Source organism: Mauremys mutica, unplaced genomic scaffold, assembly GCF_020497125.1.
Source record: "Mauremys mutica isolate MM-2020 ecotype Southern unplaced genomic scaffold, ASM2049712v1 001149F_np12_obj, whole genome shotgun sequence".
Lineage (NCBI taxonomy): Eukaryota > Metazoa > Chordata > Testudines > Geoemydidae > Mauremys > Mauremys mutica.
The window spans coordinates 22055-44072 of NW_025423126.1; the positions used below are offsets into that span (position 1 = coordinate 22055).

The 22018-nt window shown below is 55.4% G+C and overlaps 1 non-coding gene across 1 annotated transcript; it reads right to left on the reverse strand.

Moving 5' to 3' along the window:
* Window positions 1-11805: 11805 nt before the first annotated feature.
* On the reverse strand, window positions 11806-11877 carry TRNAM-CAU. Its single transcript has one exon. It is a non-coding gene; the product is annotated as a tRNA-Met (tRNA).
* Between the last annotated feature and the right edge of the window lie 10141 nt (window positions 11878-22018).

The following is a 22018-nucleotide window of genomic DNA, read 5'->3' on the forward strand; positions in this document are numbered from 1 at the left end:
CCCCCCAGTTCCCCAGATAAGAATCCTCCACGTGGTTTCCCTGGCTTCACCTCCAGATAAGAACATTGTGTGGAGGGAGTGGGTTTCCCCTGCCTGACCCCATCTGGGATCTGTGGGTGTCTCTGTTCTCCTTTACCAGATCCGTGTTGCTTGGATGCGTCCCTCCCGCCAGTTCAGAATCCCCAGCGTGTGGATGCTCCCATCCCCCCCTGCAGGCTCTGTGGGGGGGGGGGGTGTCTGTATAAAAAGAGAATGTGTCTCACCCAGGCTATGCTGCAGGGGCTATTCACAGGTGCAATCCCACTACTGATCAGCACGGGAGTTTTGACCTGCTCCATTTCCATTCTGGGCCGGTTCACCCCTCCTTAGGCAACCTGGGGACCCCAAGCTCCCCCAGGATCACCATATTGATGCTGAGCTTAGTGCGGGCACCCAATCGGCACAGCCCCCTGCAGCCCAGAACTCCTGAGCTCAAGCGATCCGCCGGCCTCAGCCTCCCCAGGAGCTGGGATCACAGGCACCAGCCACAGGGCCCGGCTTGTTTCACAACCTGGCAGCTGGAGCTTTAAACTCTGCTTGTGAGCTCTGTGCCTTGGCCAGACGGGGACAGCCTGGAACTGGGAAATGCTCCTGCTTCCCCCGCCCCCGTCTCATGTCGAGCTGCAGGCGCCGCTGTCCTCCCAGGTAAGATCCCGGACGTTTCGGTGTTCCCCATCCCCCGCCAAGGTGTCCGGGTACCTCTGCCCCCCATACAGAATCCTGGGTGTGTGGGTGTCCGTCCCTCTGCAGAGGATCCCGGAGTGTGGATGCCCTTGTCCCCCCCTACAAGATCCTGGGTGTGTGGGTGCCACTCTCCCCCCAAGTAGATCTCTGGTGGGTTGGTCCCCAGGGTGTGAGTGCTCCCATCCCCCGATACAGGCTGGGGGGGGGGGTATAACTGGCTCTCCGTGTCCTGCCCAGGCGCTGCTACAGCAGCTGTTCACAGGGGCAGCAACCCCACTGCCACCCTGCAGCTTTAACCTGCTCCAGGGGTGACCTGCTTCACCCTCCTGTGGGAGCCCAGGGACCCCGAACTTCCCAGAATCACCTGATTGATGCCGAGCTTAGCACAGACACCGGCTCAGCATGGCAGGGTGCAGCCCTGAGCCCTGACAATCAGCTTCCCTCCGCCTCCTGCTGCACAGCGAGGATCCCACGCGAGAGGCTTCCTGCCCAGTTTGCTCAGGAGCGTCCCAGGCTCCAGCTGTAAACTCTGCTCATCAGTTCTAGTCTTTGGCCACACGGGGGCGGCACTAACGGTCCCATCTAAACGCTGTTTGCATTCGACCCTTCGGACCGCAGATTGTAACCGCGGGCAAATCTCTGAGTGCGGCCAAATCCCTCCCCAAATTGAACATTGAAGCAGCAGCTCCCATTGGAAAGATCAGGATTTTTGCCTTTAAAAACAAGGGAAATGTCTCCAGCGAGAGACTGAAGAAGCTCAATTGATTTCATTGACTCCATGAATGTTCCTCTGTGTCCCCCTAGGAGTCATGCCCCACATTTTGGGAACCACTGAACCCTACTCGCTAAGCAGGGGCTAGTGATGCCAAAGCCCAGGGAAAGGGAGAACAAGTGTGGGGCCCCCAGCACTGGAGCCATGTGAGGGGCTGCAGGAGAGGGGCAATGGCTGGTGGCACAGGGAGTTAAGGGCAAAGGGGGCACAGGAGGGGGCAGGAGTTAGGGGTGAAGGAGGTGCAAGGGTTGGGAGTGCAGGAGCTAGCGGTAAAGGGGGAGGGGGATCGTCCAGGGGCAATGGGGAAGTGCCAAAGTACAAGCTTTGCCCAGGGCACCATTTCCCCTAATGCTGGTCTGAGCAAACAACTGGAAATGACCCTTCAGTGAGACCAGAACCAGAGTGTAGAAAAGCCCCTTTGTTAAGTGGTGGTGGCTGAGGGCTTAGGGAGATGGGCTAGAAAGCAACTGGGTGTCTTTCTGTGGAGGTTGGATTCTTGCCTGCTGGGCAAGGCTGGTGTGTGGTGTCTCCATGGCTGTACTTTCAGTGTCTGATCTGCCACAGGGAGCCAAGTCTAGACATATTCAGAGGCTCTATGCCAGGGTTTCTCAAACTTCCTTTCACTGCAACCCCCTTCTGCCAAAAAAAACCTTACTACATGGCCCTGGAAAGAGGGACCAAGCCCCTCCACACTGAGCAGAGGCAGAGGAGACAAAGCCTGAGCCCTGCCCCAGTTAGGGGAGGGCAAAACCAGAGCTTGAGGGATTCAGCCCTGGGTGGTGGGGCTCAGACTTTTGGTTTCAGCCCCAGGCACAAACAAGTCTAATGCCAGCCCTGGCGACCCCATTAAAACAGGGTTATGACCCACTTTGGGGTCCTGACACAGTTTGAGAACCACTGCTCTGTGCTGAGGGGAGAGAGTTTTCCTGGGGGTGCAGTTAATCCACTTCCCAAGAGGTGGCAGCTATGTCAGTGGGAGAAGCTATATCGGTGGGTGTGCAAGCTGTGGTGTTTGCCACATTTAAGAAGTTTAATCAAACCCCATTTTTAAAACCACCTGTGGTCTGGGAATGGCAAAGGAGCTCGATGAATCAGGGTTTGTCCTTCAAAGTCCTGGACATCACGATTCCACCCTCTTAGTGTCATGGGGATATTGCTCAGTGGTAGAGTGCTTGACTGCAGTTCAAATAGTCCTCAGTTCAAACCCCAGTGTTCTCTTATAACCCTCTTTCTTTTTTTTTTAAAAAAGGAAAACATTTTCATTTCCATTCTCCATTATGTTCAGGGGATCCTCTATACAGGAGTGCTTGATATCAATGTAAACACTCAACATTTCGCTGTCCAAATGCATAAAAACCTAGCAAAGCTGTCCATCAGCTGAAATCAGTTCCAAAGCTCTAAGTGTCTAGTTTATGTTTTCATCAGTTAAACAAAGGGATCATACGAATGTACATTTGCAGATCCCTCTTCTCCAGGAGCTATGTTGTGCAGAAGAACAAGAGCCACATCCAGCTGCAGTTCAGGAGTCTGATGACCAAAGAGCCACGAAGTGTTCTGAGGGCTGGAGAAAAATGCCTTCTAGGGAGCTATTGAACGAGCTCAACCTGTTTAGCTTATCAAAAGAAGATTGAAAGGTGACTTCATTGAAGTGTTGAAGGGCCTTAATGGAGAGAAAAGGTTGTGTATTAAAGGGCTCTTTAATCGAGCAGAGAAAGGCATAACAAGACCCAGTGGCTGGAAGGTGAAAAAAGACAAATTCATATTACAACAAAGGCACAAATATTCAACAGCCAGGATGATTCACCACAGGAACAAGCTACCAAGGAAAGTGGTGGATTCACCATCTCCTGATGTCATTCAATGGAGACGAGATGCCTTTCTGGAATGTGTTTGCCCCAAAAGTAGCTCTTGTGTCATACAGGAGGCCTGTGATATGCAGGGGGTCAGATTAGATGCTCTAATGGTCTCTTCTGGCCATAAAGGCGACTAATTTCTGAAAAACTGAGTGTAGCATTAGGAGCAGCAGCTGATGTTTTCCTGTCTAGCCGGCTTGCTGCCTAGAACGAACGCTCCTTGAGTGGGGTGATCCACAGGGAGTAGCTCAAACCTCCAAAGTGCCTGGCCAGGGGCAGGACATTAGCACAGCAAGGGAGGGGTGTGGCAGTGACATCACAAAGGCCTTTTGCAGGCCCTCAGACTATTGGTCAAAGGTGGTGGGGAGGTGGTGACCTCACAGAGAGATGCTGACATCAGCCAGGCAGGACAGGGGCGAGAGGCCAGGGAAACCTCAGAGACCCCTGTGGCTTTGCTTCAGCAAGTCTCCTTCTCCAGGTCTCTCTTTGAGGACTGAGAGAGTATTCTGGTTCACGGACGTGAGCACCAGGAGGAACCTCTTTTGAGTTTTCTCCTTCCCTTTAGTGATTTTACTAGAAAACAGCCGTCCCTGTTTAGAAGGTAAGAGCCTCCTCGAGGTTTGAAACCTGTTCAGTCTGATCCATCTGCTGACAGTTGAATTCTAGGCATTGAAAACACGAGCTTAAGGAGGCAGAATTTTATTCTGCACCTGGGATTTTGTCCCTTAGAATCACTGTGGTCATTAGGGTTTGTCCTTTTGGTTTCACCTTTTCCTCCATCCTTCCCTCCCTCCTTTCTCTTTGTCTCTTGCTTCTTTTGTCCTTTCACTTGTTCCCCTCCCAACACCGGGAGGGGTGTGTGTGTGTGTTTTGCGGGGGAGCAGTGTGGTTTTTCCCCATGTAGCCAGCACCAGACCTGGCACCATCCCCAGCTCTGCCCCCTTCCTGCCACTGTGACCCCATCTCACCTCCTGACCCTGGCTGGGCGCCCCCGGCCCCTCGTAGCAGGAGGATGCAGAGGGGTCTCCTTGTAACCATGAGTGGATGTCTGGTGGGTGCTGTCACCTCCACCAGAAACCCCCAAGAGACTCACTAGGTTCCTCCACGTGCGGGGAGGGGCTCCTACTTTCTGATTTGGGTGGGGGAGATTCCGTGATGTCAGAGCCCTTGGGGGGAGAGGATTGAATCATAGTCTGGAGTGGCAGGGCAACCCCCTTCCCCAGTCAGATTCCACTAGGGGGCTGGGCTGGGATCTGTAGGGAGGGAGACACAGGAAAAAACAGCCACCACTATGGAACCCAGGAGTCCTGGCTCCCAGTTCCCCTGCTCTCATCTCTAGACCCCCCTCCACTCCCAGAGCCAGGGATAGAACCCAGAGGTCCTGGTGCCCAGCCCCCTCCCTGCTCTGACCACTCAACACCACTCCCCTTTTAGGCTCGCTGCCTCTTCTATCCACCCTGCCCACCTGTCCATCCCTTTGCTGCAGGTTTCTGGGGTGTCACCCCTGCTCTGCACTCCCCCAGTGCAGCCCAAGGCTTTTCCTCCCCCCAACCACACATCCTCACCCCCCTCGTGCTGGATCATCTGCTTGGCCCCCTGCCCCCTCTCGGGGTGCGCTGTGCGGCGTGGCTGGGGATTGTGAAATGGCCTAGCACCAGGCAACACAGGACGTAAACCACAGGCCCGGCCCGGCCCTGCCCCACCCCACCGGAGCGGCCTTCCAGGTGCATCGGAGCCCAGCGCCCTGCACCTGTGCCCTCCTGCCCCACAAGGGGTGAGCTGCAGTCCCCACCATGCTCTGCAGAGGGGAGAAGGATCAAGCCAACCAGCCCATTTAGGATGGGGGAATCAACACCCTTTTTTCTGCACAGCCACTGACCATCAGCGGGATTCCTCCTCCTCCTCCCTTCTGTGCCTCATGTGACTAAATCTCCACACCTAGACAGCCGGTCCATCTGCTGCACCTCAATCCTCCATGCCTGAGCCTCCCTGCCAAAGCCCTGCACCTGGCTCCATAGAATTAAGTCTCACATCTGGCTGGGAACTCCACTTCTTGTGCCCAGAGAGTCTCAACAGCCCTCAGTAGATGACCCGAGTCTGAGAAACACAGTGTCCGTCTTCTCTAAAGAAGTTCTTGGAGAGATCTTTTTTTCTTGTGTGACCACGTGGCCTAATGGAGCAGGCGTCTGGCTTCGGATCAGGCGATTGAAGGTTCAAGTCCCTCGGTGGTTGTGTTTCTGCAGTTTTACCATTGTGCTGAAAGTCCTGCTCCCTTCAGGGCTGGAACCTCTTCTTGGCCGCTCAGGCCAATGCTCTGGCTTCAGCTAGAGCTCTGGGAAGGAGCTGGGGGTCGGGCATCACAAAGGCTGGGGCATGAGCCCCAGGTGCTTCCAGTCTCGCCTTTGCCATTCCTGACTTGCCAAAGAAAATTGGCAGCTTCCCGGGCTAGAGTGTGGAGCACTTTCCCTCTTCCAAGTGTGCGCCTGTCCCTGTGCTGGAGGGGGTTTGCTACATAGCGCCTTGGGAGCCTGGGTGTTTCTCTGCTTCTTGCCAGCTGGGGAAAGCCTCTTGGGGAAAAATCTCCTGCCCCACTGCAAAAGTGAGCACCTATAGCACGAACGGTCAGAGGCCCCACCAGGGGGGTTGGCCCTGCTTTCCTACCATCTTCTGATGGTGGCCACAGAGCATCAGCAGCCGCCTCGCATGCTGATCTGTGGGTGGCTTTCAGTGGGTGTTTGGCATGGCAGGGGGCAGGCTGGCTGGGGTTCTTTGTCGCTATCTGCTGGCCACACATAGGCATGGTCCTGCCCTCCTCTGAACAGCCAGAGTTAGTCTGTGCTTAGAAAGCAGAGACACAGGAGACTCAAGACAAGAGGGTGAGAAAGATTGAGAAAGGACCTATGAAGACAGCCCACACTACAGGGACGCTGCCTGGTTAAGGGATGTGGCGGCAATTGAAATGTGCTTGGGAGGATGGTGATGAGGGATTGAAAAAATGAAAGATGAGACGAAATGAGGGAAGCTGAATGGCAGCTCCACGTAGGGTCATTGTGATCAAACACCCCACCCATGGGCACCTCGAACTGTGCTAGACACACAGAAAAGGCAAAGAGGGATCCAGCCCCTGAGTGATCCTCTTCTGGGAGAAGAGCCCCTGGATAATTAGGAGGTGGGTTGGGAATGGAGTGGAAGGTACCTCAGGACGAGGAGAGATGAAGGCCTCAGAGCTAGGGACACTAGGCAATACGAGTGAAAGGGCTTCACACCCTCCAGCAGCAACAGCTGAGAGCTGCAGGTTCGGCCTGAGATCCCGGGGAATGTCTCCACCCCCATCTGGAGTTGGTTTAGATTTAAACAATGATGCAGCCTCTGCTCCTGAGCAAAAGCACCTGAACTTCGGTAGAAGTGGGGGAGCCCCGAGGCCCTGCCCTTCTCCATGGCCCCAACTCTCTTCTTCCCCTGGAGGCCTTGCCCCCAAGCCAGGACAGACACTGAAGTCGGGCCATGGTAAAAGCCACCTAGGGAGCCCAAGGCTCTGTGGGGAGCTCCAAACCCTCCACCTGTCCTGGGTTAGGGGCCGGGGTGCCGAAGAGCCTGTGGTCATCAGCTGAGGCAGCCAGGAATGCAGCTATGAGTCAGCCCAAAGGAGGGAAGGCATCTCTAGCTGGATTCTCGGGTTCAATAGCAGGGGGCCATCTGGACCAAAGATCTCCCTTGAGTGGGCATTAGTAACCAAGCAGGAAGGAAAAGAGACTTTTGTGCATTGGGGATGCTGAGCAGTAGGGCCTCCAGGGCTTCGTAGCAATACAACGCAGCTCCAGCAGATCCTGCCAAGCTCCGAACTGGGACTGTGAGAGTCAGAGTCCCGAGGGCCGACCATCACCCCACGGGACCAGCGGGCTGCAGGTTTTCTGCAGAACACCTGTGACCACTAGTATTCACATGGCAGACTTGTCCACTGCGCTCCTTGGTTCTCTCCAGCTGTTCCCTCCCTCGAGACCCTGTCTCCTCCCCCATCTCTAGTTCTCGTCTCTGCTCTCACCTCAACCCCTTTGTTTGCTCAGGGACCTAGCCCCACATTGCTGTGCTGGCCACGATCCCGTTCAACCTTCCAGATCGGCTGGGCCAGGAGCACATTCCCAGGTGGTTCTCCCCTAGGCAGAGAGCAGTGATGGCTGGTGTGTCCTCACGGGAAACCAGCTCCCAGAAACAGAGCCAGGAGCTGGTCCCAGCGCATCCCCCATCCGCTGTGAGGAGAGAAAATCACCCCCAGCCCAAGGCCCAGCTGCAAAGCACTTGCTGAATTACAGGCTGTCTTGGAAGCCCCCTGCACTGTGCTGTGCCCACAAATCCATCTCCCCAGCCACAGGGGGACTTCAGTGTCATCGAAATCAGAGCTGGGGGGAAGGGAGCAGACAGGGTTAAACCTGTGGTGCTTATGGCCCACCACACGCATTGGCCTCCCCTCAGGCAGGGGATTTATTGGCCCTGGATCACCTGTACCCTATAGCCTGGATCTCTGACATCCCCAGACCCAGCTGGGGAGCTGCTGTTGCAGCCCCTCTGGGGAAGAAGTGGGAGCCACACTCGCCAGTGGCAATAGTTCAGAGGTGGCCACAGACTCTGTGACTCAGGCAGATGGGGGCTTGGCTCTGCATCTCCCCTGGCAGGAAGAACAGAGGCTGAGGCGGGCACAAGAAGGGGCCAAGGTGACAAAAAGGAACAGGGGAGATTTTCTTCTTGTTGCAATTCATCAAAATCTCATCCCTGGAAAGCTCCAGCAGGGGAGAAGCTCAGCCCACCAACCCCTCAGTGACCTACATAGATACAGGGCCGTCCTTACCCATACGCAAACTACGCAGCTGTGTAGGGCGCCAGGAAATCTGAGGCACCAAATTGCCCCAAATTTCCTGGTGCCCTGCACAGCTGCGTACTGCTCCAGCGGCCAGCCCGATCCCCCGGCTGGCTGAGCTGGCCAGGAAAGCTGCCCCTGCCTCTGCTCCACCTCTTCCCCACAGCCCCCATCCCTGGTCTGCCCCCACCCTCCTCTTCCCACCCCTGCTCCACCCCATCCCCCCCCACTCCGCCCCTTCCCCTGAGCTACATCCCGGTGGAGGGCAGAAGGGATCAGGCGCACCCGGCACTCACCGAGCAGTGGGAAGTGGAACGACCTGGCCCCAGCCTGCTCTGCTTCACCAGCTCCCAGCCACGCCACTGGTGAGCGCTGGGGGGTGTTTTTCCCCCACCCCCAAGTTCCAAGGCTGGGAGCAGAGTGCAGCAGGCTGGGGCCGGATCACTCCACTTCCCGCCGCCCCGTGAGTGTGGGGTTGGGCCTGCCCTGCAATTACCAGGCAACGGGAAGTGGAGTGACCTGGCCCCAGCCTGCTCCGCTCTGCCAGCTTCGGCTGGGGGACAGGGGTACCCTGTAGGGCACCAAAATGTCTAGGGACAACCCTGAATAGATCATTTTCCCACAGGGACCGATGGCTGTTAGAATAGAAATATTCAGGCTGCCTGTACAGGCCTAGACTTTAAGAACTTAGGTGCATTTTTATCACTTAGCTAGTGACAGGGGTATAAAACAAAGACCCAAAATCCCAGTCTGCCTGTGTCTGGGCCTTCTCTCCCTCGGAGAGTCTGAGCCTTGTTCGTAGGCGAAGGCCTTTGGCTAAGCAGCAGGGGCAGCCATAAGCTGGGAAGCGAACGGTCCCATCCTCACCCCCCAAACCCGTCACACTGAACTAAGGTGGGGTTGGGCTGTTAGGAAGACGATCCTGTCCCGATAGTGCCCATCACCACCAGATAAAGAAACAGATCTTAAGGGAGCATCCGGTCTGGCACTAAATCCCTTCTCAATGGTTGTGGTTGTGAAACCCTCATTTCTGTAGGGTTTATCTTTCTGGCCCTCACTTTTCTATTGTCAATCTGTCTGGTTCTCTAATTGTTTCTGGCTGCTGCAGAATTAATTTTGCTGGGTGTAAGTTAATTAGGGGAGTGAGATGTAATTGGTTAGAGAATTCTGTTACAATAGGTTAGAATTGGTTAGTTACAATGATTGGTTAAGGTCTAGCTGAGAATATTACTGTGTAAACTGGGGTCAGACCGGAAGTGGAAGAGGAAATTGGAATCATGCTAACGGGGGGATGGGAATAGGGAACAGGGACACAGACAAGGCTTTGCAGTGTCACAGCTGGGAAGGGGGATGTGGGGTAAACACTCTGCAGTGTCAGAGCTCATAGACTCATTGACTTTAAGGTCAGAAGGGACCATTGTGATCGTCTAGTCTGACCTCCTGCACAACGCAGGCCACAGACTCTCACCCACCCACTCCTGTAACAAACCTCTGGCCTATGTCTGAGCTAGCGAAGTCCTCAACTCGTTGTTTAAAGACTTCAAGGTCAGAGAATCCTCCAGCAAGTGACCCGTGCCCCATGCTGCAGAGGAAGGTGAAACCCCCCAAGGGTCTCTGCCAACCTGCCCTGGAGGAAAATTCCTTCCCGACCCCAAATATGGCGATCAGCTAAACCCTTAGCATGTGGACAGGACTCAGCAGCCAGACACCCAGGAAAGAATTGTCTGTAGGGATGTGGGGTAAACGCTCTGTGGTGTCAGAGCTGGGAAAGGGGACACTGGGGAACAGACTCTGTCGGTGTATAGAGATAAGCCCGACTGGTGTGAAGGGCTTCGGAATCTGCCTGCTTGGAAACTTGTAAACATCCCTTTGTCTGCGCTTCCGACTTCTGGTCTTTTGCTGCTTGCTGCCTGCGTGACAAGAGCCAGGGAAGTGGGCAGGGGAAGGGAAAGCCCTGTAACAATGGCTCCTTGCTCCTCTCCCTCCAGGCTCAGGGGTCAAGGATGGGCAGGACTCCAGGCTCTGCTTGAGGGATCCTGGCACAGGGGCTGGTGGGGGAGAAAGGATGGTAGATTCTCATCTGCGCTCTGGAGAGGAGGTAATAAATGAAGGGGGCATTTTTGACTCCTCCCCTCCTCAGTGTCCCCAGGGCTGGAAGTCTACATTACGCAGGGGAAAATGAGGGGGTGATGCCACTTGGTTAATGAAAACCAGTGCTCCAGGTGAGGTTTGAACTTACAACCTCAGCATAACTCCTCTCAGCACTGCCCTATAAGTACTGTGCACTAACCAATTGCGCCACTAGGTTGATACAGGTGAGGGGTGACCCCAAAACATTCTCAGTGGGGCTGAGAGCAGGTAGCGACAAGTGTTGTACTCGGTGGGGTGGATTCTTCTTAAGGGTTCCAGGCACCATTTGACCCTTTTGTTCTTCCCTGTGTAATAACAGAGCTGATTAAGACTCAATGGAGAGTCTTGCTGCAGACCAACAGAGCTGAAATCACTGAGAACCAGCTCTAAGCATTAGTCCTGCTTTGGGACAGTGTCTCTCATGCAAGGAACTGCCCAGTCTGCACTAGCAGTGAGGCTCCCTCACTAACAGCTGAAATCAGGGAGAGCTGTGTGAAGTGCAGGGCCCCAGGGGTGCCGGAACAGGGGGGAACAACACCCCAGGACTTTAAAAAATGGGAGGGCTCAGCCTTGCCACTTTGTAAAGACCGTAAGGGTGAGTGAGGGGGGGGAGGGGACGGAGAGCAGTGAGAGGGAGGAAGGATCTTGGGGTATGAGGCAGTGTAGGAGCGGGGCCTTGGGGAGGGGGTGGTGCAGGGGCGTGGCCTCAAGTGGAAGGGGTGGGGCTACTGCTTGGGCTCTGGTGGCCGCCACTTTTAGGCAGGGACACCCGGGGGGGGGGAAAGTGGGGCAAAAAACCCTCAGCTGGTGGTCCAAAGAGCGGGCTGGATGCCATTCAGAAACCCATCTGCCAGCAGCCGTGCCGGAGGCTCAGGCTTAATCCTCAAGGCCGAGCACAAAAACTTTCAGCCGGGAACATTTCGCTCCCTTCCCGCCTCCACCCAAGCGGCAAGGGAGAAGCGGAGGAGACACGCCGGCTCAAAGACGCCTCCCTCCCACTTCCCTGTACGCTGTGCAAAGCTCTTGGCCTGCCTCATGCCTCGTCAGGAAAGCACGGCCATGCGGCCCAAGCCTGAGTCACGTCCGCAGCCTGGCCCGCCCCGGCTGACGGCCGCGCAGAGCCACGCGAGTCAATGGCAGGTCGAGTCCGGAGCCTCGGCTCTTTCCCCTGACAGCCACACACACAGCGCTGCCTAGCGCCCCCAGAGCCTCCCTCGTGTTCTCCCGCAGCAGCCGCCTGCCGGGGTGGTGGGAAAAGGGGACCAGGAAGCACTGCAGCCTCATTCCAGGACAGGAGGCCCTCGCCACGCCTAGGCCTGCCTCTTGCCTTCAGCCCAGGCAGCCAGAGGTGCCGGGGAGCTCCCTGGCAGGCCGCTTCGCCTCAGCCACCTCTTGCCTCATGGCCTAGGCTCTTGGTGCTCTGCTGGTCACCGGCTCGCTTGAAGGCCCAGAGGGAAAAGAAACAAGCACACGCGTAGCAGAGGATGGTTTCGATCCATCGACCTCTGGGTTATGGGCCCAGCACGCTCCCGCTGCGCCACTCTGCTGCTTCTGCACACCCTCCCCCTGCCACCTAGCCGCCACTATCCGGATTAGTGCCTTACGCGCTCTCGTGCTGGCAGGCAGATGCGCAGGCTGCTAGGCAGCTGCCCTGGTCACAGGATTTTACAGCTTCTACAGGGTAAAAGGGATCTATTTGGGGTTTGGACCCCATTGGGAGCTGGGTAGCTGAGTGCCGGAGATGGGAGCACTTCTTAAACAGTTTTCAGTTAAGCTTTCAAGCTTGTGGGGGACGAGGTTCAGCCTTGGATCCGTGTCTGCAGCAGGCAAGCGCGTCTGGCTCAATCGCCCCCCCCCCCCGCTGTATTAGCAGACCAAAACCCGGAGCAAACGCACACGCCTTGCAAAGGAACAGGAGCCGGGATCTCGAACAAAAGTCAACTTTTTATTAAGATGACGTTCAAAGAAAAAAAAGTGTACAGTACAGAGTTTCGGCATAGAAGTTTCTGGTGCTCAGGGAACAACGTACAGCTTACCCAAGGGATGCAAAATTCAGTTTAAGATCGGGTGGCATAAGGAATACATAATCTACAATAGCCCTGACTGGGGGGTAAAAGGTTAACGTACAGATACTGAGTTAGGAGGGTATGTTGTCCATATGAGGGCTACGTTCGGGTGTGGAATATAACGAGCGGTTACGACGATGAGGATGGATTGACCCGCGTTTGGTGAGTTTTAACGTTCGGTGTTTTGGAATCTTTGCCACAATCTAGTTGAAGCAGGGTCAGTATGAAGTCTGCCCTGCCATCTGTTGGTGATGTGTTGTCAAGGCCTTTTGGGGCTGATGTCATTTGCATGGTTACACCCACCCTGGATTGCATGATGGGAGTGCTTGTCCAAACGGTCATTTCAGCTGCTGCGATGTCCCCAGTCTCTTTGTTATTGGGGCAGGAGTAATCCAGTGTATTTTCCTGTTGATTTTGGATCAAGGACAGAGTAACTGTACCTGGCATTTGAGGCCTGAGAGCGTCACCCTCTCCTGAAAAGTACTCACCATTTAGGGGTATGGGTTCCTAAAGGCCTCTCGTGGAGGGAGGTAGAAATGGATGTTTGTTGGTGTCCTTTCTGCTGTCCCTGGTGTGGAAAAACAGAGGCAGAGGCGATTTTGAATCTCTTCAAATTGTTGTTAGTGCTGCAGTTGCTCACCCTAAGCTTATGCCGTTAGATCTCTTTCATGGTGTATTTTAGTCCTGAGGTAAAAGGTGTGTTGTTAGGGAGTGAGGTAGCAAACGTTAGTTGCAGAGGTCGTGCATGTGCCGCAGAAGTCATATGCCCCCCCTGCCCCCGCTCCCGTCCAAGAGTCCAGTATTTCCATAATCCCACCCACTGACCTGTGACTAACAATCTTGCTCTGCTAACTCTTCCAGCAAAACTTTTCTACCAGGTTCTTATGCAGCGGTATATTTCTACCAACTTTAGTTTTTAAGTACCAACAAAGACAACCTGTTTAAGTATAACTAAAATTCCTGCTTCTGCATTGAAGATTTTCAGTGTATGCTATAACACATTATTTAAAAAAGAATAATAATTAATTCTATTTTTAAACTAAAGAGAAGAAAACCATAAAACATGTGTTTAGAGATTGCTAAAGAATCCCATGGTGCAAAACACAAATATTGATTTTCAATCTCTTTTAACTTGCTATTGTTTGGAACCCATGTGTCTTGTCTAAAGATTTTTATGTTGGTTTGGGTGAGTTCTGAAATCAAGAACTGCTAAGTACCGTTCTACTGTTCTTGATTCATGTCACCAGGATTACTACACTTAATTACTCTTGCCCTAATAAGAAAGAGTTTGGAGCTCCCACAGCAGCCAAAATCACCATTTGGACAAGCACCCCCATCATGCAATGCGGGGTGGGTGTGACCATGCACATCAGCAACTAAATGCCTTTGCATCACATCACCAACAGATGACAGGGTAGAGTTCATTCTGACCCTGCTTACACCCTCCCCCCCAGCCAAGAATTGGTGGTCCTGATACATCACACTCCCTGTTATACCAACTCATTGGTATTGAATGCTGAAGTTATGGCTTGCAAAAGTAGCCACCCATCTCTGCCCTGTAGCATCCAGCTTAGCCCTTGTTAACACAGAAGTCAGTGGATTGTTCTCTGTCCATAGCTGAAACTGAGCACCGGACAAGTAGTCTGGAAATTTCTCAGTGATGGCCCATTTCAAGGCCAAGAACTGCAGCTGGTGGATGGGATAGCGAGTTTCGCTATCAGACAGTCCTCAGCTGGCAAAGGCCACAGATTTACATTTACCTTCCACTTCCTGGTAGGCGAGTGCTCCCAGACCCTCCAAACTGGCATCAGCATGCATGATAAACCGTTCATTTGGGTCAGCAAGGACTAGGACTGGCACATGAATCAGGCAAATAATGATTTCCCGTAAAGCCCTGTCACATCTCTCATCCCACCATGTCCCCAATGGAGAGGATAGGAGCCCCTCCCCTGTCCCAGGCCAGGCACACCAGATCTGTGTGGGGAGGTGTCCATGATCCAACCCAGGCGTGCTGGAGCTGCTGGGGAGAGAAGATTCTCTCTCAGCCCAAGCCCACCAGAGTTGATGTTGCAGTGGGGGAGAGGTATCTCTCATCTGGTTTTTAGATGCTCTGATGAGAGAAAGCAGGAGAAAGATTTTTCTTCTCCTTGCATTTCAAACCCTTCACCCCCCCCCAACCACTTTCTGCTCTAGCCTGATCTCTCTCTCATGTCTCCAGGGCTGTCATTAGCCATAGGCAGCTGCCTAGGGCACCACTAGGTCTGGGGGCACCGCTCTGCTGGGAGCCCGGACAGATGGGAAGAGCAGGGCTCTTACAGCATGTAAGAGCAGGGCTGCTTTGTCCTAGAGAGAGCCGAATGCAGCACAGTCTGAGGGAGGGGATTGGCTGCTGGGGTCTCTGGGAAGGGGCGGGGGTAGGGGTTGGGGAAGGAGCTCACCTGTGAGTGTGACTCTTTCCCCCGGCTGAGGTGAGGTGAGGCAGGCTCTGCTGCTCTGGAACCAGTATCCTTTGTTGTCCCCCATAACATCCATTCTTCTCCCCCCCTGCCCCATGGAGCACCCCCTCCTTTCTCCCTCCTCCTCAGGAGGATCCCTCTCTCTCTCCTCCCTCTCCTCCATCAGGGCTGGGTTGGGTGAGGTGCTGGGGGGTAGGTGGGGGGAGGAGGCTGGCTGCCTGCTGAGGAATGACAGTGAAAGTAACTCACTTCCTGGGCAGTGAGCCAGGATTGGAATGTCACACGGGGCTGGGCTGGGGTTAGCCAGATGTGTGAACAATCAGGACAGGGGGTTGGGGTAGGGTGAGCAGATATCCCTATTTTATAGGACCAGGCCCAATTTTGGGGTCTTTTTCTTATATAGGCTCCTTTTACCCCCCACCCCCACCCCCAGTCCTGATTTTTCACACTTGCTGTCTGGTCACTCTAGGTGGGGGTAATTGGTGCCTATATAAGACAAAGCCCCAAATATCGGGACTGTCCCTATAAAATCAGGGCATCTGGATCTGGTCACCCTAGCTGGGGAGCGCCTCTCCCCCGGGCTTGCAGCTGCCAGCGATCCATCTCATCCGGGGGGAGCTGCACAGGGGAGGATGAGCTGCTGTGGCTCCATGGGTGACCTGTCCCTGAGATCAGACGCTGGGCTAACTTCACCATGGTCCGTAAGGCTGGGGATGGTGCCCATTGGGGTGTGATTGGACCTGAGGGTTTGCTGCTGCTGTTGCTATTCTGCACCCCAAGAGGTGGATTTTGGGGTCTACTGCAGCTGTTGGACCAGCAGGCTGGGGATGAGCCAAACATGAGAGCAGTGCTGTGTCGCCATTTAGATTGTCATTTAACAACTTTGTTTGCCAAAAATTCTTGCTAACAATCCTGAATCCAATTTCAATATTTTTTTTAAAAAATATCAATATCTTAGCCAAAAACAGAAAATTAAGTTGTTGACAATTATTAGTGACAGGTTTGGTTTGGGGCAGGGAGTGGGCCAGTTTTCATCAGAGAAACAAAAAATGTTGACTGACTTTCCTATAGCCTGTTACTCCTGATAAGAGCCCTCCAACAACTGTAATATGCTCATCTCCTTACTAGTGTATAAAGCAGGGGTCGGCAACCTACGGCACACGTCCCAAAGGTGGCAGGTGAGCTGATTTTTGGTGGTACGCAGCGGCAGGCTGAGCGGCTCAGCCCATCACTGCTCTGGGGTCCCGGCTGCTGCCCTATTGCCAGCTGGGATACCGGCCGCCAGCCCCACTCAGCACCTGCTGCTGGCCTGGGGACCCCCAAGGAACCCCAGGCTGGCAGCGGGCTGAGCAGGCCGGCTGAACCACTCAACCTGCTGTCAGCCTTGGGTTCCATTCACTCAGCCGGCAGCGGGCTGAGTGGGCTGGTGGCAGGCTGAGCAGGGCCGGTGGGGGGTTGAGTGGCTCAGTCTGCTGCCAGTCTGGGGTGCCAGCAGCACTCAGCCTACTGCTACTCCGGGGTTCCGGCTGCCGGCCCCTTGCCAGTCAGGAGCCCAGCCGCCGGCCCAACTCTGCCTCCTGCCAGCCTGGGTGAGCAGAATCCCAGGCTGGTAGCAGGCTGAGGGGGGTTGGCGGCCGGGATCCTGGCTGGCAGGAGTTGGTGGTCAGAACCCCAGACCAGCAGCGGGCTGAGCGGGTCTGGGGTTTCATTTACTCAGCTGGCAGTGGCCTGAGCAGGACTGGTGGCCGGGACCTCAGATAATAACAATAGTTTATTTATATAATATAGAGATAGAGAGAGACCTTCTACAAACGTTAAAATGTATTACTGGCACGAGAAACCTTAAATTACAGTGAACTTGGCACACCACTTCTGAAAGATTGCCGACCCCTGGTATAGACTGACCATATGTTGTACTAAGATTCTCCTGCTTTTTTTTTTTATCCTGTGAGTCAGTATAGCCTTTGCTGCAAAACTTCTGTTAGTCTATAAGGTGCCACAGGATTCTTTGCTGCTTCTACAGAACCAGACTAACACGGCTACCCCTCTGATAGTATAGCCTTTGCCAGCCCAGAAGTTGGGCAGCCAATGTTTTACATTTTCATAATGTTTTCTCCAACTTTCATAAAGTAAATACATAGTTAATATGAGTTAAAAAGGCCAGGGACACTTCCTTGTGAAGAATCTGTGCAGCAGATCATGCTAGAGCTGTGAAAATGTCAGTTTTTGATGGAACTTTAGAGGCAGTGATTTATCATGTATTTTATCATGTGAATGTGCTGTTATTGCTAATATCTTTCCAAACAAAATAAGGTACAATAGGACTTCTGTAACATTTCTGTGCTACCTTAATCTAGATGAGATGATTATATGCTGACTTCATTTTGGTCACTTTGTGCTTTACCTAGCAGTAAAACTAGGGTTATATTTTCCCACTGTTTGGAAACCCAGCTTATTAAACTGATTTTGCAGCCAAAAAAGCCAGAAAGATTGCTTTTAATTAAAAACAAATCTTTGTTTCAATACCTCTTCATATAAATTTCCAATAAAATTTTGACAAATTAAAAAAATTATATTATTTGCATCATTCTGTCAAATCAGAATTTTTTCTATAGTGCTACTTCTTTAGTGCTAGTGTATCAGCATTACAGTGTGCTTAGTTATGTTAAACTGGTTTTAATAACGTGAATGTGGCATGTTTCCCAATACTGTATGCTTATATTTGTGTTGCTAAGAGCAGATCAGGCACAGGGGCACCAGTTTAATAATCTCGCCTAGGGCACCATAAATCCTAAGGACGGCCCAGGGCGCTGAGGGGGAGGAGGAGGGTGGAGTGGTGAGGACAGGGATGGGGGGTCGGGGCGCTGAGGATGGTGGCGGGGGAGGAGCAGGGCAGGGGGGGGCGAAGGGAAAGGCCGGGCAGAGCGGACAGGGTGGGGGAAGGGACGCTGGGGGCGGGGCTGGCGGGAGAGTCACAGCGGGGGGGGACACTTCGGGGGCAGGTTGGGGGGGGTTGAGGGCCCCGCGGCCCCAGGCTGCCGCTTGTGGGGCTGCTCCCATGCAGCTCAGCCACCCCTCCGCCCCGCTGCCCCCCAGGCCCAGCTGGGTGGGGGGGAAGCCCTTTCGCTCCGCGCTGCCTCTGCCCTGTGCCCCCCCCCCCCGGATCCCACGCGGGATTCGAATCCCAAAGGCCGCAGCGCGCGCCCGGGGGGGCGGGGGGGGGCAGCGAAGCCTGGGGGCGAGGGAACCGGGGCCTCCCCCCACGCGCCGAGTCTCTGTCCCGCGCTCTCTCCGCCAATCAGGGAGCGGGGAGGGGCGCGGCGAAGGGACGAGTTACGGCCTCTCCTCCAATAGAGGCCGCGTGTGTGTGTGTGTGAGAGAGATTGAGAGAACTACGCTTCCCAGTGTGCACCGGGAGGGGGCGCGTTGCCTGAGTAACCGTCCGTCACTTCCGCTCTGAGCCGAGCCAGGAACTACAACTCCCAGCCTGCCCCGGGGCGCCTCCGTCCTCTCCAGCCCAGGTGAGGGCGGGTCCCTGGGTCAACCTGACACCTCCCCCCCCAACACAACTCCTCACCCCCGCCCCGGACCCGCCCCCCTCTGGCTCCTGAGGCGAACTCGCGTGTCCCGGGTCTTGGCACGGCCCCCCCTCCCCCGCCTGCTTCTCCCTTGGCCTCGTCTCTCCCCACTCGGGGGCGGAGCTGGGAGCCAGGACTCCTGGGTTCTCCCCCAGCTCTGGGAGGGGAGGGGGGTAGAGTGGGGGAGGGGCTGGGGTGCCTGCTGCCCTCGCGGTGACCAGCAGAGCCCCCCCCCCCCTGCAGCTTGCCCCCCAACCACGCACTGGGTGTGCTGGTTCCTGGAGCCGCCCCTGGTTCCAGCCCCTCTGCCCAGGCAGCTCCCCCAGCCTGACACACACACTCAGCCCCTGCACCCGCCTCACCCCAGGGCTCCTCAGCCCAGAGGGGAGCCCCCCGGCTGAGTGGGGAATCAGAACCCCCCGAAATTACCCTGGAACCAGCATGATCTGCCTCCGCCCTGCCCTGCTCCGCATGTATTCGGAGCGAGTCAGTTTCCCTGTCCCAAGGTGTGTCCTGCCCTGTGTCTCTTCTCCTCCCCAGTTCCCTCCAAACCACCCCATTTCCACTGCACCCCAGGCTGGGTCTCTGCCCACCCCCCTTCTCCCCTCCTACCCCCAATATCTCCCGGCCCCTACAGGTCTATAGGGCTGGATCCCTCCCTCCCCCCTTCTCCCCTCATTTCCTGCCTCTGGGGGTCTATGGAGATGGGGGTCTTCTCTGCCATCCCCTCTCCTGCCCCCCCCATATCCCGCTGCCTCTATGGGGCTGGGTCTCTCCCCCCTCCATCCCCTCCCCTGCCCCCAATATCTCTCTGGGGCTCTGTGGGGCTGGGGCTGGGGCTCTCTCCCTGCCCCTGTGCTCCCCCCTGCACACGATGTCCTGGGAGTGACTCAGTTTCCCTGGACCAACATTTCACACACCCCACCCCCACCCAACATGTCTTCCTCCACCCCACCCCATTTCTCCTGCACCCCAGGCTGGGTCTCTGCCAATCCCCCTTCTCCCCTCCTGACCCCAAGATCCCCTGCTCCTGCAGGTCTATGGGGCTGGGTCTCTCCCTTCCCCCTTCTCCCCTCATCCCCTCCCCCAATATCTCCCTGCCCCAGGCTGTCTATGGGGCTGGGTCTCTCCCTGAAGCCCCGCCCCCAGCGCGGGGCTCACAGACAATCCCCGCCCTGCAGCTGTGACGTGCGCTGGGGCTGTGACGTGCGGTGACGTGTCCACTCCCAGCAGGCAACTCATTCACTCCAGACTAAAAGGACAGAAGGGGGTCACGTGTCCATGGGCGGAGTTATGCAGATGAGCAGTGTCTGTCGGTAGGACGGAGAGCAGCGAGAGGAACCGAAGGAGCCCGGCGGAGAGAATTCTCTGCGTGTGGACAGAATCCGGTGTGGGGAGTTCGTGCTGTGGGTGCCTGCACCGGAGTCACTTCGGGGCAGTGATTGCCACTGAGCTGCATAGTGACCAAAGGCGTGTGAATGGGGTGTGGTGCCTGGCGGGGAGCAGCTCATGGTGATAAGCAAAGCAGCAGATCCTGTCCTAGCAGTGGTTTGTGGGGATGTGGGGGTTTTTTTTTTGCAACCATGAGTGGGATTGTTGTGGGTGCAACTAGACCCCCCCCTTCTCTGGTGGGGCGGGGCTTCTACTGTCTGCCTGAGGGAGGGGGAGGTCCATGATGTCACAGCCCATGGTGGGGGCGGGGGTTTGAATCATGTTTCTGAAGTGGGAGAGCAACTTCCCTGGCTCCCACTCACTCTCCACTAGGGGGCTGGGCTGGGATCTCTAGGGAAGGAAGCACAGGTAAAAACAGTTTCCTCTATGGAACCCAGGAGTCCTGGCCCCCAGTCCCCCTGCTCTAGACCCCCTCCACTCCCAGAGCCAGGGATAGAACCCAGGGGTCCTGGTGCCCAGCCCCCTCCTGCTCTGACCACTCGACCCCACTCCCCTTCCAGGGTGGTGCAGGGATCACTGGGTCTGTGTCCCAGCTCTGCTAAGGGCCTTGACTAATTTTCCCAAAGTGCTTCCTTCTGAATCCAGCACATCTGCCCCGCCCGCCCGGTCACTGCCCACCCCCGTGTGGGGGCACCAGCACTGTGCCGGGTCGTGATGGGAAATTGTCCAAGCTGGCCCAGGAGAGACGTGTGTGTCCCTGCTGCCCCCTGCTGCTGGGGCTGAGCCCTGCTTTGTGTGTGTGTGTGTGTGGTGGCTTTGCAGGATTTTGTATTCTGCAGCAAGTGACACACACACACACACACACACACACACAGACACACACACACACACATTGATGCACAAAGGGACTCACACAATCCCAAGAACATTCACACACAACACACCCAGAGGGGCATGCTAGCCCAACCCCCAAAGAAAGAAACAATCACACTCCCAGCCACACTCACAATCACACACACACACCAGAATATTCGCAACTATGCTCAGATACACAACCACATACAGTTCACTCCCACTGCTCCCAACACAAGGACCTCCTGCCCCACACAGCGTGTGCCGAGGCCTGTGGAACTCACTGCCACTGGACAGCTCCCAATGAGAATGGACCTTTCCAGGAGACCAATAGACATGGCCATGGCGACAGAGGGGGCTCGGCTCCCCGGGTCTGATCCGGGCTGAGACTGGTTCTGACCTAGAGGGGTCTATCCAGCCGGGGGCAGCGTGACCCACACAGAAACCCACCAGAAGCGCCTTTCTTAGCAGGTCTCCCAGGCCATCCCCCACCCTGCCCCGGGTTGGGTAACAAAGGGGCAGCACAGGACTCTGGGCCGTGTCACAACCCAGCCCCAGCCCCTCGCTCCCACACGCTGGCGAGTTGGGTAACTGCCGAGGGATTGCACAAGAGAAAGTCAGAGCCAGGGAGAGAACCCAGGATTCCTGGCTCCCCCCCCGACACACACCCTAACCACTGGACCCCACTCCCCTCCCAGGGCTGGAGATAGAACCCAGGAATTCTGACCACCAAACCACCAATGGCCCAGCACCAGGCAATGCAGAATGGACACCACATGCCCTGCCCTGCCTCACCTGAGCTGCTCTCCACGTGCATCAGAGCCCAGTGCCCCGCACCTGGGCCCTCCTGCCCCACAGGAGGTGAGCTGCAGCCCCCGCCACACTCCACAAAGGGGAGAAGGGTCAGGCCAGCCAGCCCTTGTAGATTGGGGAAATCACCACCGGGGTCGACGGTATGGGGGCTGTGACATACAGAGAAACGGTTGTTGCATTGAAAGAGGGCAGCAGAGCACACACACACAATTGCAAACATACACAAACACATGCATGAATCCAGCCACACACACACACAAACTTTCTAATATACACAAACACCCGCACAAATCCAGCCAACATCAACTCAACTGCTAACAGATGCAAACACATGCACAAATCCAGCCACATGAACACACACTTGCACAGCCACAAACACAACACCCACAGCTGTAATAACACCCCCCCACACACACACAAAACCCTTACAGAAAACCACACATACACAAAAACATGCAGAAATCCATCCATCCATCCATCCACACACTCCATCCCCATTCTGTGCACACACCTTGGGTCACTGCAACACTT